Raw genomic sequence first — 18,246 nt, 5'->3', positions numbered from 1 at the left:
AAATAATCAGCCTCATTCTCACACTAGATATTGTTGATAGATAAATAGAAATCAGCCCCAGAGCAGGAGCTTGAGAAGTGATCAGGGTTTCAACCCACCCTTGCTGTGATTTCAATTACTATTGACCTTCATCAAGTATAGAAGAGTTTTCTCTGCCTTCAGTTGATATTATACAATCCAAAAGTTGCTGTGCTCACTGCACTGGATGCAGGTGATCTTGGTAGAGGCTCCCAGGGAGGCAGATACAGATGAGGGTTGGGCCAGCACAGGTACAGCTCACAGCCCTGGAATAGAAAACAGAAATGCAATGCTGGTGCATTGATAAAAGACTTATGTAACTCAGACTACAATGAGATGGAAAATACTGGAATCAGACACCTCCTGTGTTCCCAGGATGCTCTACCTGTGGAGAATGTTAGTGGCAGGAAGTAGAAGGCAAAACAGTCCATGGTGGGAGAAGTTTCTAGGAGTTCTGCTCTGAGATTGCCCAACTGCAGTGACCTCCATATGACCCTGTTTTTTAATTCCCTCACTGTAGCTCAAGCAGGTGCAGCATTTGTTCTTCCTGCTCTAGGTTTCAATTCTTCAGGTGGCAAAAACTCCTTTTTCTCTACAGTAATGTTGGGCCCTTCAATACTGATGAGCTCTACCTAAGAGGATCATAGGAACTAATGTATTTTGAGTCTCAATCTTGTCACAGCACTCACTCTTTCAGAATGTCCTTCCTTTCTGACTGGTCTGGGCTTACTCAACATCTTCCCTACAGGTTTCTGGTGTAGGACACAGAACTTTTCGTGGTCAAAGAGACTTAAATTTTGACCTACTCCTTCTCTTATTAGTGTTGACAGGAATAAGATCAGGCTAGTAGATTTCATATGAGAGTTAAAGGTGTCAAGTTCCTAGAAAAGGCTGGTACTAACTTCTCTGGAGAAACACAAGGACAGGGAGTTGGTAAAACTATGACTTTGTTCTAACTTCCCCTTGGTCTGTGGCACTGTGGTAAACCATTCTGGCCACCAATGTTATAGCCTGCACCACAGTAATAGTCAGTTTCATCCTCAGGCTGGATGTTGTTGATGGATAAGTAGCGGTCAGCCCCAGAGCTGGAGCCTGAAAATCTATCAGGAATCCCAGTCCCTTTGCTGTGACTTCCATCACTTCCGACCCACATCAAATACCTAGGAGCTTTTTCTACCTCCTGTTGATACCATGCAATCCAGTAGTTGCTGTGCTCACTGCTCAGGGTGCAGGTGAGTTTTACTGAGCTTGTCAGAGAGGCAGATGCAGATGGGGCCTGGGTCAGCACAGGCAAAGCACAAAAACCTGGAAAAGAAAACAAGGAAATTCTGAGTGTGTTGATACTGAACTGATGCTGCTCAGGACAACCCTGGCTGCAAAGACTAACAACCTCCTGAGTTCCCAGGATGCTCTACCTGTGGAGAAAATGAGGGGCAAGAGACAGAAGTGAGCCCAGTGCATGGTGAGAGATGCTTCCAGGAGCTGTGCTCTAGATTGCCCAGCTGCTCTGGTCTCTTCAGCACCCTGTCTCTTCTGCTCTTATTGCAGCTCAAGAAGGTGGAGCACTGGATGCAAATCTATTCACACTCTAAATGTATTTTTCTGAATCCCTTTTCCCTTTGTTTGGTAATTCCCTGAGGTCAGAATTAGAGGCAGATGTTATTTTCAGTGTGAATGTCGACTTTGCAACAGAAGTGTCTCCTGAGACTCAACATACCTTTTGTATGTGATCATGGTCCAGGGGACTTAGAGTAACAGAGTGCCCCAGAGCAAATGCATGGTGCCCCCTGCTGCTCAGGATTATTGATTTTCTCCTCCATCACTGGTTCAACAGAATTGAGACTTTTATGCTTTTAGTATATTGCAGGACCTCTATGAGTTCTGTAAACTTTTCTTAGTAGGAATCTGACCAGCTATGCTCAATCATCCTTTCCTTCTAACAGATGAGAACAATATAACTGAGAAGTTAAATGATTTTTTTTCCCTCAATGTAACTAAAATAATGATTAGTGAATTTGATTTTCTTCCAGTCATTGTCCTCTGTGAATTTAGAATTTGCAGAGTGTGGATTCTGGTCCCTTTCTATCCTGCCCTTCACCATTCCTCAGGCCTTGCCCTTTCCAAGTCATCCTAGGTCTGCAGGGCCCTTTTGTCAGGACTCCATCTTGTATATTCCAGTGTTTGTCCAATCTCACATTCTTCTGTCATGTGCTCAAAAGTTCAAACCTTTAAAGTTGTGTTTTCCTATGGAACATAGGCCTGTCTATGCAGGAGTTGGGTACACTCGCATTGCTCCCTCCACAGAGAACTAAATCTGAAGTAATTTGGGATGCTCAGGTTCTTGACTCACTTCTCATGTAAGGCTGCAGTTCTGAAACTTTAGCAGTGAGATTCTCTCTGCTACTCATGGACATTGAGGTTGGACAATTCCATTAGGGGCATCATCATTTTGAATTTAGTAAATATGACTGGCAAGAAAAAAATGTTCACCCCATATTTGAAAAGGTTTTTTCTTTCTTTTCTTGCCAGCAGGGATATTGCTGGGCTTGGTGCTGGCACTACAAATCCATGTCTCCTGGTGGCATTTTTGTTTCTATTTATTTGAGAGGACAGAGAGAAATTGAGAGAAGAGGTGAAATAAGAGATGGAGTAAGATAGATATTTGTAGACCTGCTTCACTGGTCATGAAGCTTCACCCCTACCTTCCAACCCCACAAGTAAGTGTTCAGGTGCTTGAACCAGATTCTCTGCTCCTGGTGAAATCATTACTTAAAGGGTGCGTCTCCACATTTCCCCCACTTATTTTTTCAATGATAACATATTTTGAGAAAGACAGAGAGAGACAGACAGAAAGCATGCTTGCTTACATTTTGTTATGGTATATAGTTCTTAGTATTTTAATAGGCTGTATTTGTTTATCTCTTAATTTACCTTATTTGTAAATAAATTTGAGCAAAGTCATGTGAGTAACAGTTGTCATAGCCATAGAATAGGTCAATCTACTAAGTGTAGATTTCAGCATCCACTGGGGATTTGGAAACTACATGAGGAGAAGTGGCTGTACTACTGTATTGCTGTGTTGTAAATTGCTGGGCTAGGTTATCTAGCTGTGTGTGGAAGGTTATACTTTTATATCCTCAGGGTCACTGATGAATGCTTTTATTTCCTATGAGCTTCTCATCAGGTTTGGATCAGAGTTATAGTGGTCACATAAAATGTATTAAAAAGGTGAATTCATCTTCTTCACCTCATCTTGGCTGAGGCTTGAAGGAATCTTGTTAAGTGAGATAAGCCAGAAAGAGAAGGATGAAATGGGATGATCTCACTAATAAACAGAAGTTGAATAATAAGAACAGAAAGGTAAGGGAAACTCCAAAGCAGAACTTGGACTGGATTTGCCATAATGCACAAAATAAAGGACTCAGGGATAGGAGTGGGACAATTGTTAGGGTCTGGCACCTAATGGCAGAGGAGGACCTAGTGGGAGGTTAGAGTGTTATGCAGAAAACTGAGAAATGTTACACACGTACCATCTACTGTATTTTACTATCCACTGTAAACCATGAATATCCCAATAAAAAAGTATAACTGAAGGAATAAAAATGAATTAGTAATACCCCATCTTTGGGGGCATGAGCTTATGTATAATTGGTAGTAATTTTTCATTAAATGTTAAATATAATATGCCAGTGACTCCATCTGCCTCTGGGGCTTCCTCTGTGGGTAGTTTATGTTTCTGATTGATATTCTTTGCATGCTGCTGCTTTGAACAAATTTTCTACTTATTTGTTATATTGCTTGCTGGAATCAATTGTGTAGTTCTAGGAATTTGTGAAATTATCAAATGTTTGGCATTGTGGTATATAGAAACCTACACTGTTTTAAGTTTTTTTCTACTTTCAGTTGAAGGATATATCTTTATTTTCTGGTGTCAGTAATTTTCAAGTCTAGATATTTTGTGTACATAGTTGACACCTTGAATCAAAGCAACTTTTGGTTTTGGTTGTTTACACTTGTATTTTTTCTGCCCTCTGGCAGCAATGCTTTCTCAAATACTTACGTTTTCATCGTTCTGTTTTGTTTGGTTTTCCCTTCTTTACATATTATCTAAGATGGAAGATTATGATAGTGAAATGAAATTATGTTATGTGTATATTACAAATTTTTCATATATATTAAAATGTATATATTACTTACAATATTTAAAATATTTATTTTATTAAAATCAATATTTGGGATAGATATTTATTATTTTAAATATATTTTAAATATTTTATTTATTATTTATTTATTTTACTGATAGATTATAGGAGGCAATTGACAGACAAACTGCTAACCAAGAGGCCTCAGAAATCTTTATCAAACAATTAGCTTTTGATAATGCAAATCAAGATTGTAAAGGCATCCTTAGACCACCTAAGGGTTCTAATTTAATTATTGCTCAAATGACAAAGGCATGTAGTCTGATTTGGACCCTAACCCCTAAGGCACAGCTAGTACCATCTACTGCTCATGGTGGAAGATGTTTTTCATTTTTTTCTATTTTTCTATTTTCCTCCCTCCATAGAGTCCTGAATTTGAAGGAAATTGTGAACTTAGTTGATTCAACTGTAGAAGTATCAAAGGGAAAATAACCCACACCCACTGAGTTTGAACAAAGTACAAGCACTTATGTTAATTAGGGTCCTCAAACTAGAACTCACAGTGCCCCCTGGATCCTGAAGGCTGAGAGTGTGCCTACATATGTTACTATTTAACACAGGTGATTTTAGGACTTTTTAAAACTTTATTTATAGATTACAAAATATATTGACAAGAGTATAGGTAGGATAAGAGGGGTGAAATTCCACACAATTTCTACCACCAGAATTCCATATCCCATTTCTACCCTTGAATGCTATCCTACTCTTTATCCTCTGGGAGCATGGATCCAGGATCATTATGGGTTGTGGAAGGTGGAAGGTCTGGCTCCTGTAGTTGCTTCTTCATTGAACATGGGCATTCTTAAGGAGATCTTATGGTCCCAAGGGAGGTAGATGCACAAAGGGGCAGGGGGTCAGCCATGGCAGAACCCAGAGACATGGAACAACGTACAAGTACAATATCTAATGGATCAACAGGTTGATCCATACTCCCAGCCTGTATCCGTCTTTCCCTAGTTGGGCAGGCCTCTTGTGAGATGGAGTTCTGGGATATATGGCTGAAGCTATCTGCCCAAGGAAGTCAGGTTGGCATCATAGTAGCATCTGCAACTTGGTGACTTAAAAAAAATTAAGATATGAAGCTGAATAAATGTTTATTAGTCAGGAAACTAAAGGCAAGAATATAGTAGATGAGATTTGGGGCCTTCATTTTGGAAAAAGCTAGTAGGTCTATTTTAGGTATATTCCAAGGGGCCCATAGTATTAGTAACTTTTACCTGAGCCCAATAGCTAACGTGCATGTAGGCCAAAAGTAAAGTCTGGGGAGAGGGTGTTAAAATTGGAAATGAGTCTAGAAATCTGTATCAGGAAAGAAAGTACCTAGCAAAGATGAGAAAGTAAATATATATACTGTAAGTTGTAAACTCCATTGATTTGATCTGGTGCCCATATTTTGTGCAAAAGCCTGTGTAACCTCTGCATCCCTGTAGACCTGAGATTACAATTTGTGGTCATGACTAGGAACATTTTAGGCTACACCCATCTCCAGACCCATCTTCCTGGAGTGGTAGAGTATGATGGCCCAACCTCCTTTCAGAGAATCAGACAGTCTCTACGATTGTTGACCTACATTGAGGGCAAGGTCCTTGAGATGCCCACAAGAGGGTCCACTATGTTGTTCCTGATGGAGATGACCAGTGACAGATGAGAAGAGGATCTGTTAGTTTTGGGCCCATCATGTCTGTGTGGGGTTCTCAGGATTCCATGACTAGGGCTCTGGGTGTTGGGGTGGCCTGGTAATGAACAATAGTGCCATCATTAAAGTATGCCTGCCAGTCTCTTGCTCTTGTTCAACTTTTGTAGTCCTTACTTCATCTGAGAACGTTAACCTTGGAGTGATTGAGGGAAGTGCTATACTCCAAACTCAGTCAGCTTCTGCTGTGACTTTCCCTTTCTGTTCTTCTTCCTTAACTTCTGTTTATGAGTTGGGATCTTCCAAATTCTTCTTTGTTTTTCTGACTTGCCTTACATGACTTAATTCTTTTTAGCTCCATCCATGATGGGTCAGAGAAGGTGGGTTCATTATTCTTAATATGTTGTTTACTAATGTGGCACTGTCTTAGCCATTCATCTGTTGTTGGGCACCAACGTTTTGGTTATTATGTATGAATTGTGTGCTATGAACATAAGTGCACACATACTTTTTGGATGGGTATGTTTGAGTCCTTGGAATATATCCCTAGAAGTATTACTGGATCATAAGGAAATTCCATTTCTGGCCTTGAGAGGGTTCTCCAGACTGCTCTCCTAAGGGTTGGACTAATTTACATTCCCACCATGTGACAGGGAATATATGTGCATAACCTGCTGAGCCACCTCCTGGTCTCCACATGCTCTTCTTTATCCAGATGTTAATATGCTTAAAGTGACCAAGTCCTTTTTCTGAATAGTAACCTTGGACCTCTCATTCCTGATTAATTCTAACAGGGAGCTTGGATCTCATGTGTCTTATGGACCTAGGTCTCAGCACAGCCTCTCTCTCAGGATCTTGTATTTTTCTTACTGGCTTGATATCACTCAGCATCCTCCCCATAAGGTCTTTGGTGGAAGACACAGAGTGTTGTGTTGTCAAAGGGACCACATGTTGTCCTGCGCTTTCTCTTCTTCCATGTGACAGGAAGAAAGTCAGGCTTGTAAACTTTACAAGAGGAATCAAATATATCAGACTCTAAGAATAGGATTAGTCTCAGATCAGCTTGTGTCCCTGTGTGTGAAAAATCATGAGACAAGGTTTTTGCCCATACTTCCCCTTTGTCTGATTCACTGTGGCATAACCATTGCTATCAGATGTAAAACAGTAATAGTCAGCCTCATCGTCAGGCTGGATGTTGTTGATGGATAAGTAGCGGTCAGCCCCAGAGCTGGAGCCTGAGAAGCTATCAGGAATCCCAGTCCCTTTGCTTGTGACTTCCATCACTTTTGACCCTCATCAAAAACTTAGGAGCTTTCTCTACCTCCTGTTGATACCATTCAATCCAGTAGGTGCTATGCTCCCTGCTGAGGGTGCAGGTTAGTTTTATTGAGCTTGTCAGAGTGGCAGATGCAGATGGGGCCTGGGTCAGCACAGGCAAAGCACAAAAACCTGGAAAAGAAAACAAGGAAATTCTGATTGTGTTGATAACTGAACTGATGCTCCTCAGGATGACACTGGTTGGAAAGACTGAATGCTCTACCTATGGAGAAAATGAGGGGCAAGAGACAGAAGTGAGCCCAGTGCATGGTGAGAGATGCTTCCAGGAGCTGTGCTCTAGATTGCCCAACTGCCCTGGTCTCTTCAACACCCTGCCTCTTCTGCTCTTATTGCAGCTCAAGAAGGTGGAGCACTGAATGCAAATCTTTTCACACTCTAAATGTATTTTTCTGAGTCCTCTTGCCCTTTGTTCCATAATTCTGAGGACACATTAGTGGCAGATGTTATTTTCAGTGTCAATACAGATTTTGCAACAGAAATGTCTCTTGAGACTCAACATACCTTCTGTATGTGATCATGGTCCAGGGGACTTAGAGTAACAGATATCCACCAAATTTAGTATAGTATACAGTGTCCCCTGCTGGTCAGGATTAGTGATTTTTCTCCTTGATCACTGGTTCAACAGAATTGCGACTTTAATATCTTTAGTGTATGCCAGGACCTAGATGAATGCTGTAAACTTTCCTTGACAGGAATATGGGCAGATATGCTCAATCATCCTTTCCTTCTAAGAGATGAGAAAATACTAAAATAGAGAAGTTAAAATGTTTTTTTTTCCCCCTCAATGTAACTAAAACACTGATTAGTGGATTTTTTTTTTCCCATCTTCTGACCTTCTGAATTCAGAATTTGCAGAGTCTGTATTCTGGAGCTTCTCTGTCCTGCCCTTCACCATTCCTCAGGCCTTTCCCCCTCCCATTATCCTAGTTCTGCAGGGCCCTCTTGTCAAGTCTCTGTCTTCAGTTTTCTGGTGTATGTCCAACCCAGCATTTCTTCTGCCGAGTTCTCAAACGTTCAAACCTTTAGAGTGTGTATTTTCCAGTGGAACATAGACCTGTCTATACAGAGAGTCAGTTATTCTCCCACTCCTCTCTCCCCAGAGTCCTGAATCTGAAGAAAACTGGACTGGTAAGACCCCTGGTTCACCTTTCATCTCAGGCTACTGCTCTTCAGATATTAGCGGTGAGATTCTCTTTGCTAATCATGGAAATTGTGGTTAGACCATTCTGTTAGGAGTGTCATCATTTGAATTTAGTATATGTGCCTGCCAAGAACAAAAATTTCACCCAATATTTGATTTTGTGTGTGTGTGTGTGTGTGTGTGTGTCTTTTATGGTCAGCAGGGTTATTGTTGGGGTTTGGTGCTTAGTACCACAAATCCACTGTTCCTTGTGGCCTTTTTTTTTTCTTTGAGAAGACAGAGAGAATTTGAAAGGGGAGGTGAGAGAGGGGAGAGAGAGAGAGAAAAAGAGAGAGAGAAAGAGAGAGAGAGAGATATGTAGAAAGAGAGATATCTACAGACCTGCTTCACTGGTCATGATGCCCCCCAATACCACAGGTGGAGGATCAGTGCCTTGAATCACTGGTTCTTTGCACATGGTGATAAGTGCTCTTAACAGGTTTCCTTCACCTGCCCCTCCACTCTAGTTTTTTTCAGTGAAATCCTAGATTACTATATAGAAACTAACACTTGTTTTTAATGTTTTTTCTACTTTCAGTTGAAAGATGTATCTTTATTTCCTGGAATTGGTAATTTTCAAGTCTAGATACTTTGTGTTCATAGTTGATACCTAGAACCCAAACGAATTTTGCTTTTGGTTCTTGACACCAATATTTTTTCTGCCCTTTGGCCTTATTGTCTTCTCTTATATCTAGTTTTCCCCATGTTTCTATTTAGTTTGTTTTTCTCTGTCTTATTCCAAGAAAGTTCCAGGCAGTGGTTTAATTGGTTAAGTCCTCAGAATATAGTGCTCAAGGGCCAAGGTTAAAAGCCCATGAACTCTCTCTACCAGTATGCAAGCTTCACAACTGGTGAACCAGGGCTGCTGGTGTCTCTTTGTCTCCCTTTCTATCTCCTCACCCCTCTCTCTCTCTCTCTCTCTCCATATCTATCTATCTCTAGATATATCTATATATCTATATATATATATCTTATTTTTTATGAATCATTCCAGGAGCCCAACTGAGAACAATCTTACTGCATGACTCTCCCTCCTTAACTCGCTGGCAACTGGCAAAATTTCTGTATGATTTTCATTAAGCCTAAGTAACAGAAGAAAAGACAATCTCTAAATCATTGAGTTTTGGACATCAATCAGTCAGAGAGAGGACACAGGCCTGGAGAGGAAACTCTCCTCTGCGAATATACTTCTGTGAGGGTCCAGTGGCTCCACCAAGGTTGTTGAGTGTTGATTGATTCATATACAAGATAAGAAGGGCCTGGGTGACACCAAAGTATGTATGCCACCATTTTATTCTATGAGGATCCCAGGCTTCACAAGAGTTTTAGGCCATCGAAAAGCAGCTGAGTTGAGCATCTGTGGGTATTCTTCCAGCACAGTTGACCAGGGATGCCACTCACTGCTCTTTGGGAATTGAGAACCACTGTCACAGACCTATGGAATGTAATTCAGAACTCATACACACAGACCATTAGTTTTTAACAACATTTCATTTATTTATTATTAGACAGAGCTGAAAATGAGAGGGCAGATAGAGAGGGAGAGAGATGGGGCTGGTGCAGTGTCACAGCTGGTTGAGTGCACATGTTACAATTTGCAAGCACCATGTTCCAGCCCTCAGTCCCCACCTGCAGGGGGAAGCTTTGCAAGTGGTGAGGTTGTGTGACATGTGTTTCCCTGTCCTTCTCCCTCTATCTCCTTTATTCTCTCAATTTCTCTGCTTCACCACTCATGAAGCAGGTGGGTTTCTAGTTGCTTGAACCTGTGTCCTTGCACATTATAATGTGAATGCTTATCCAGGTACACCATGGCTTGGCCCCAAATCATGAATGTTTAAACACAAATCTCTAAAGAATGGGGAGAAATCTTAAAGAAACTATCCTCCAGGAAACAGAAGCAACAGGAAGGAAGTACTCAAAGGGTGAAACATGGGGAGCATCCAGAATTCTTCTTAGCCCCTTCACCTCAGTCTATGATAGAAGCTTTATGATTGCAGATATGGAGGTAGGCAATCCATGGTTCCAGGACATAGGGGTTCTTGAAGCAGAGGCTCCTATGATATGTATATGAGAGCTGTAGTCATGAATCCAGGTTTTATTTCTCTTAGATTGGTCAATACGTTCTCCTCTCCAGCAGCCTTGCCTTTCTTATTTCTGATGAACTGTACATATCAGGATCACAAAAGCCTGTGTGTCTGGGGGACCTAGTCCTATCAGCACAGCCTCTCCTTCAGGATTCTGTTCCTTCATGGCTGGCCTGGTCTTAGACTCAGCAGAACTCACACAGGTCTGTGGTGGAGGACACAGAATGCAGTGTTGTCAAAGAGATCACATTTTCAGTAGCATCTACTCTTCTTAGCAGTACCAGGAAGGAGGGCTGGCTGATAGAGTAGGAAAAATTCCCAAAACTCTCAATCTCTTAACAAAAGGACCAAGCACAGCTGAGCTTGAGTCCCCTGAGTTGAGGGATGGTGGAAGCATATTTTTGCCTTCACTTGCCCATTGTCTCTGTCATTGTGCCTAAACAGGATGGCCACCAATGCTACAAAACATGGCACTGAAATAATCAGCCTCATTCTCAGACTACTTATTCTTGAAAGATAAATAGTAGTCAGCCCCAGATCTGGAGCTTGAGAAGTGATCAGGGATCCCACTACCCTGGCTGTGATTTCCAACACTTTGACCTTCATCAAATACCAAGGAGTTTCTCTACCTTCAGTTGATACTATGCAATCCAAAAGTTGCTGTGCTCACTGCTCAAAGTGCAAGTGAGCTTGGCTGAGGCTCCCAAGGAGGCAGATGCAAATGGGGACTGGGTCATCACATGTACAGCTCACAGACCTGGCATAAAATAAAACAGAAAAATAATCCTGATGCAGTGATACTTGACTAATATAAATCAGACTATAATGAGATTGAAAATGCTGGAATCAGACACCTCCTGAGTGCCCAGGATGCTCTCCCTTTGGCGAATATTAATATCAGGAGGTAGAGGGTAACACAACCCATGGTGAGGGAAGTACCATGATGAGTTCTGCTCTGAGATTGCCTAACTGAACTGACCAGCACATGACCCTGTCTTTCCTTCCCTTATTCTAGCTCAAGACTATTCCAGGCCAGTTCTCTTAGAATTCCTTCCACCCAGAGTCAGGTAATATTTAGACACAAATATAAATGTACAGAAAAACAGAGCCATAACTTGGATGAGAAGAGATCAAGAACATGATTCCTTTAGTAAATGTGAAGTTTCAAACTTGGGAATTAATTTTTGGGCTAAGGAGATAGCATGATGGTTATACCTGAGGATCCAACGTCTCAGGTTCAATCCCCAAAACACACTGTGCTGTCTAAGATCTTTGATTTTCAAGAAAGATAGTTTTTAAAAAAAATTTTATTAGTGACTTAGAGTTGAATTACAAAATTATAACAGCAATATAACTCCACACCATTCCCACCAGCAGAGTTCTGTATTCCCATTCTTTCCATTGGAAGCTACAGTAGTTCTCCCAAGGTCACAGATACGGGTTGACTATTATTTCTTGTTATTTATTTATTTATTCATTTATTTTTATATTACAGAATTATATGTTGACAGGGGTTTGAATCCACACCATTCCCACAACCAGAGTTCTGCATCTTCAGTCTCCCCACTGCCACCCACCACAGTTCCCCTAAGGTTGTAGACAAGGGTCAACCATCATCTGTACAACTGTCTGTCCACATTTATACATAGTTGCCCACTTTTTTTTTTCTGATTCAATCCTTTCTTCCCCTTGAAGCCACAATTGACATCATAACTACCTCCATATGTCCCTCTCCTTTTCTTCCTCTCTCTCTGTGTGCTGATGGGGCTGGAGTTCAGAGCTCTCTTATCTTCACCCTACCCCTTCTCAAGGTTGTTTTGGGGGCGCAGAAGGTAGGAGGTCTGGCTTCTGTAATTGCTTCTCTGCTGAACATGGTCATTGACAGATCGATCCATACCTCTAGCCTGTTTCTATCTCTCGCCAGTGGGCCTGAGCTCTGGAGATGCAAGGGTCCAAGACACATTGGTGAGGTAGTCTGACCAGAGAAGTCAAAAAACATTGTCTGTGTCATGCTTACACAGGAATCATGCTAATATTCTCTGTATCATTCCAATTTTTTCGTATATGTGCTGCTGAAGCGAGCTGGTTGACTATTATTTCTATAACTGTCTCTCTCTCTCTCTCTCTCTCTATATATATATATATATATATATATATATTTGTCTGTTTTGTTTTTGTCTTTTTAATTTCTTTATTGGGGGATTAATGTTTTACAGTCGACAGTAAATACAATAGTTTGTACATGCATAACCTTTCTCAGTTTTCCATGTAACAATGCAAACTGCCTGTTGTTGTTTTTTTCCCAAGGTCTCATATCTTCTTTTCTAAGTCACACCTACACCTATTACTACTTCCAAACATCCTTCCTTTTTTCATCTTCTCTTTCTGGGTCCAAATGGAGTTGGAGTTCGGGGCCCTCTGGCCATCTTCCCCCTATCACTTCTCCCTCTCTGGAAGTCTGGACCAAAATGCTTTTTGGGATGCAGAAGGTAAGAAATCTGGCTTCTGAAGTTGCTTCTCTTCTGGACATGGGCATTAGCAGGTTGATTCATATCCCCAACCTGAAGAAAGACATTCTTTAAGAATGTCTGCACTAGCAGAACTTGGACTGGAGTTGATTTATTGCACCAAAGTGAAAGACTCTGGGGTGGTTTGGTGGGTTCAGGTCCTGGAACAGGATGGCAGAATAGGATGCGGGTTGTGTTGTTGTATGGAAAACGGAGAAATGTTATACATGTACAAACTATTGTATTTACTGTCAACTGTAAAACATTAAGCCCCCAATGAAGAATTTAAAAAAAATTTCTGCATTAGCATAAATTTTATAATTTGGGTATGACAATTTCCTTTAAACTCTAGGGATAATGTAGCAAAAAAAACATGCATTTAACTGACATTGCCGTCGAGTGTATTCTATCTAAATACGTCCTTCTAGATATGTGTATGTGTGTGTGTGTATATAGATGTGTATGTATCCACATGTGCATTTTACTGAGAAACTCCACACCACATATACATTCTTAATCATCAAAGAATCATGTCTTGTATATGAAGTAACATCCTGCCAAGGTCTAGCATATCTCTATTGCTTTTTATTAATTCTAGTAGCGAGTGAAGTGAAAAATAAAAATCCATAGTTGGAAAAGGAAGCCAAGATGGCATTATTCTGAGTGACAAAGTGAGAGACACAATTTAAAAAAAAATATTTATAAAATAGGAAACACTGAGAAAAGCCATAGGATAAGAGGGGTACAACTCCACACAATTCCCACCAGCAGAACTTTGTATCCCATCCCTTCCCCTGATAGCTCTCCTATTCTTTATCTCTCTGGGAGTATGGGTCCAAGGTCATTGTGGGATGCAGAAGGTGGAAGGTCTGGCTTCTGTAATTGCTTCCCCACTGAACATGAGTGTTGGCAGGTCAATCCATACTCCCAGCCTGGAGAGACACATTTTGTATAAACTCACTTATTTGTGAAAACTAAAATGATCTGAATTCTCAGATACAGAGGACACATTGGTGGTTGCCAACACGTAGGGGAGTGGCTAGGGGTGGAGGGTGAAAGTGTCCCAGTGTACAAGACCCAGTTATAAGATCAGTAAGTTCTGTAATGCAGTGTAAAGCATAGTACTGTGACTGCCCTGTGTATCTGAACAGTGTTGAGAGAATCAATAGTATCACCAGAATATGTATCCAGGTGAGCTGTGTCAAATGATGGGTGCTAACTAGACGTATTGGGTTAACCATTTCTGTATAGTGACTACACTGTAAGTCTGAAATTTCATGTCAGTGTCCAAGTAAAACTAGAAAAAGAGGACTGCTTACTGCAAAATGACAAGTGCTTCACAAATTTAGTTCGCTCTGGAAAAGGAGGACTTTTTTTTTTTCTCAGAGCCAGATCCTCACACATAAGCAATTTCACCACTCCCTGACTAACTTCCATTCAGTTAGACAGAGAGAGAGGAAGGGAGACATACCACAGTGGCTGATATTCCCTTGGTGCCAAGGCAGTCCCGTGTGGAGCTGGGGTTTGAACCTGGGTATATGATAAGGTTCATGCCTTAGCCAGAGATCTGTCTCTCCAGCCCTTAGAGGAGGAACTAGAGCATTCACAGCATTTCCAAGATAAACACAATCAATTTCTCCATACTTAGAACAAAAAAACATTTCTCTCAAGCCCACGTAGCACAGATCCTGGCTAGAACGAACACTATTATAAGGCTCCTGCTGGATGCCATGTTTAGTTTCACTAAGATGATTCCTAGATGTGGTACCTCCTTACATGGCGACAGGTTATATGTGACAGGCTCGGCACTGTTCACCAACGCTGCTTTCCACAGCATGAGAATGTGCTTATGCCTGTCTTCTGCATTCTGGCACTGGACTAACCTATTCATTGATACGTCATTCTTCGTTCCAGTCCTTAGATTCTTTTTTTTTCTTCCTGTTTTCACATAATTCAAATGTATTTCCCACTCAGGGTTAAACAAAGTTCTCTTTGGAATGAAGAGTGTTCATTGACTGACTGCGAGACTTTCACAACTGGGAGTGAGGGAAAGAGAGATTTGCTTTAATGTACCAAGAAAGGAAATACAGTAGAATCGTGCCGTCTCTTATATACTAGCTACGCTTTTGAAAAGTTACGTGAACATTTTCAGAACTGATCTTTTTCTCCCTTTTCTGATAGGGTCACTTGTTTGCTTGCTGTTGAGTTTGGCAAGCTCTTTATATATTTTGGTTATTAAACTCCTGTCAGATGTATGGCATGCAAATAAGTTTTAGTATACAAGTCTTTCACTTCTTTGGTTAGGTTTTTTCCTAGATATTTATTGTTTTTGTTGTTATAGTCAAAGGAATTGATTTCTGGATTTCAACTTCTTCTAATTTAGTATTTGCATAGAAGAAAGCCGCTGACTTTTGAATGTTAATTTTGTAGCCTGACACCTTACTTATGGCCTGGTGATATCCAAAAGCTTCTTGCTGGACTCTTTATGTTTTTCTAAGTATATCAAGTCATCTGCAAACAGGGAGAGTTTGACTTCTTCTCTTCCAGTCTGTATCCCTTTAATTCCTTGCTCCTGCCTGATTGCTGTGGCAAGAACTTCCAACACTATGCTGAATAGTAAGTAGGCATCCCTGTCTAGTACCTGATCTGAGGGGTAATGCTTCCAGTGTTTCACCATTGAGTATGATGTTGGCTGTAGGTTTGCTAAATATAGACTCCACTATCTTCAGGAATTTTCCATCTATTCCCATTTTTTGTAGCATTTTGATCATAAAGGGATGTTGTATTTTGCCAAAGGCTTTCTCTGCATCTATTGGTATGGTTTTGGGTCTTGGTTTTTGGTCTTACTTTTATTGATGGGGTGGATCATGTTGATTGATTTACGTATATTAAACCAACCTTGCATGCCTGGGATAAACCCCACTTGGTCATGATGAACAATCTTTTTAATATGCTGCTGTATCCGGTTGACTAGAACTTTGTTCAATATTGTCACATCTATGTTCATTGGAAATATTGGTCTGTAGTTTTTGTTTTTGGTTGTGTCCCTGTCTACTTTTGGTATTAAAGTGATGTTGGCTTCATAGAAGCTGGAAGGGAGTATTCCAGTGTCTTCAATCTTCTGGAAGACTTTTAAAAGTAGAGGTATTAACTCTTCCTTGAAGGATTTGTGGAATTCATTTGTAAAATCATATGGTCCAGAACTTTTATTCTTGGGAAGTTTTTTGATATCTGTTTATATTTTGTTAGCTGTGATGGGCTTGTTCATACTATCTAGTTCCTCTTTATTTAATTTTGGAAGTTCATAGGCATCTAGAAAATCATCCATTTCTTCCAGGTTCTCTAGCTTGATGGCATATAGTTGTTCATAGAAGCATGGAGTAGTTGAATATATCGCACGATATATTTAATTACTGCAGTGTCTTTTGTGATAGCTCCTTTTTCATTACAATCTGATTTATTTGGATCTTCTCCCTTTTTTGTTTTGTGAGTCTGGCTAAATGTTTGTCAATTTTGTTCAGTCTTTCAAAGAAGCAACATTTATTTTCATTGATCTTTTTATGGTTTTCTTATTTTCAATGTTATTTATTTCTGCGCTAACTGTAGTTATTTCTGTTCATCTGGTTGCTTTAGGGTTCCTTGCCACAGACCACTCAGTGGACAAGCAGCAGGAGGGTCAGGGGTCTTGAAGGCAACCTCCCAGGTGGGTCAGGAGTCGGTGAGGGAGAACAGATAGACACCACACTCTATTGGAGGGTGAATCTGGACTTGTTTTAATAGTGAAACTGCATTAGCTTTTATACTTTTTTCAGGTTACATACAGGTTGCCTAAGCAACCAGCTCATAAAGAAGTAACAATAGTCTTGTGGCTTTGGCAGGCTACATGTTATTCCCCCATAACTGTAAAGAATGGGTACAATACTTTGTATCGTTCTGTTCCCAGGGGAGGTCATACCCAGAATTGTTTTAGACTTTTGCTGAGGGCTATCTCTACCATTAATCTTCTGTGGGGGCATACAGATCTTTGACTAGTCGTGGACCACTGCTCATCTAGGTCTGGTACAGTTTAACTATTAATCTTTCTTTGTTTCAGTATGTCAACTTGTACCTGGGAGGCCTCAATCTCTGTATTGTTTTTATGAGGGGCAAGTCATAACATGACTTGATTTGTCCGTCTATGCTGACCCACCTTCTCCACTTTCATAATGTAACTTTCAAATATGCTCCTGTGTAAGGGAGAGGGGGTGCTTCTGACTCTCCATTTCCACCAGGCACTGCCAAAGCATTATTAATCAATTGTGACAGTATAATTGTTTGTAGCAATAATGGGGGGAGAATGCGTCGACCCATTCCCGTCCTTCTGCCCAGCTTCTTTGAAGTCTGAATGAAGGTCCAGAGGAGATGACTTTGTCAGTCTCTCTGGTGGTCGTGACGGGGCAGCGCAGTTCCTTTGTTCTTCTTCTAGACCTTTAAGGTATGCAATGAGATTGTTTATTTGTGCTTTTTCTTGTTTCCTAATGTGTGCTTGTATAGCTATAAACTTTCCTCTCAGAATTGCCTTAGCTGTGTCCCAAATATTTTGATAGCTTGTGTCTTCTGTTTCATTGAACTCGTGAAGCATCTTGATTTCTTCCTGTATTTCCTCTTTAACTCAGTAGTTGTTTTGCAGTGTACTGTTGAGCTTCCACATTTTGGGACTATTACTCATCATTTATTTATTGTTAAGTGTTAGTTTAGTTCTACTGTGGTCTGAGAAGATGCTTGGGATGATTTCAATGCTCTTGAATTTGCTGATGCTGTCTTTGTGGCCTAACATATGGTCTATCCTTGAGAATGACCCACGTAGACTTGAGTGTGTATTCCAGTTTCTTGGGGTGAATGACTCTGAAAATGTCCAATAGTTCTAGTTTATCTGTCTCCTCATTTAGCTCCCTCATTTCTTTATTGATTTTCTGCCCAGATAATCTGTCAAGTTGAGACAGTGGGCTGTTGAAGTCCCCTACTATGACTGTGTTGCTGTAACTATACTGTTGTAACACTTTCAGTAGATCTTTGATGTATTTAGATAGCTTCTCATTGAGTACATAGATGTTAATAGTTGTTAAGTTCTCTTGGTTGACTGATCCTCTGAGCATTAATTAATGTCCATCCCTATCTTTTTAAATTTTATTTATTTTAAAGTCTATTGTGTCAAATATGAGAATAGCTATTCCTGCCCTTTTTTATGGAGCACTAGCTTGTAGATAGTTTTCCATCCCACAGACTTTGAGTCTGGGTTTGCTTT

General features: G+C 40.5%; 1 protein-coding gene, 1 long non-coding RNA gene, 1 pseudogene and 3 gene segments (V, D, J or C); 1 reads left to right on the top strand and 5 right to left on the bottom strand.

Annotated features, from left to right (window-relative positions):
- LOC103118610 (immunoglobulin lambda variable 8-61-like) overlaps positions 1–18,246 on the bottom strand; it is a 583,882-nt gene that overhangs the window by 132,738 nt on the left and 432,898 nt on the right.
- LOC103118591 (immunoglobulin lambda-1 light chain-like) overlaps positions 1–18,246 on the bottom strand; it is a 397,547-nt gene that overhangs the window by 137,837 nt on the left and 241,464 nt on the right.
- Positions 1–18,246, bottom strand: part of LOC103118563 (immunoglobulin lambda-1 light chain-like) — a 350,334-nt gene that overhangs the window by 148,108 nt on the left and 183,980 nt on the right. The window lies entirely within an intron of this gene.
- Positions 1–18,246, bottom strand: part of LOC132539107 (Ig lambda chain C region-like) — a 304,786-nt gene that overhangs the window by 142,955 nt on the left and 143,585 nt on the right.
- Positions 1–18,246, top strand: part of LOC132539108 (uncharacterized) — a 51,338-nt gene that overhangs the window by 32,655 nt on the left and 437 nt on the right. Inside the window, exon 2 of one of the 2 annotated variants that reach the window (XR_009550418.1) lies at positions 4,329–4,440. This is a non-coding gene — a long non-coding RNA (uncharacterized LOC132539108). Of the gene's footprint in view, positions 1–4,321; positions 4,441–18,246 lie in introns of both variants that reach the window. The other variant, XR_009550417.1, reaches the window with a different exon arrangement.
- LOC132539160 (U6 spliceosomal RNA) lies at positions 12,437–12,536 on the bottom strand (annotated as a pseudogene).

The sequence above is a fragment of the Erinaceus europaeus genome, chromosome 6 (assembly GCF_950295315.1).
Source record: "Erinaceus europaeus chromosome 6, mEriEur2.1, whole genome shotgun sequence".
Lineage (NCBI taxonomy): Eukaryota > Metazoa > Chordata > Mammalia > Eulipotyphla > Erinaceidae > Erinaceus > Erinaceus europaeus.
This window is presented reverse-complemented; position numbering and strand designations above follow the sequence as displayed.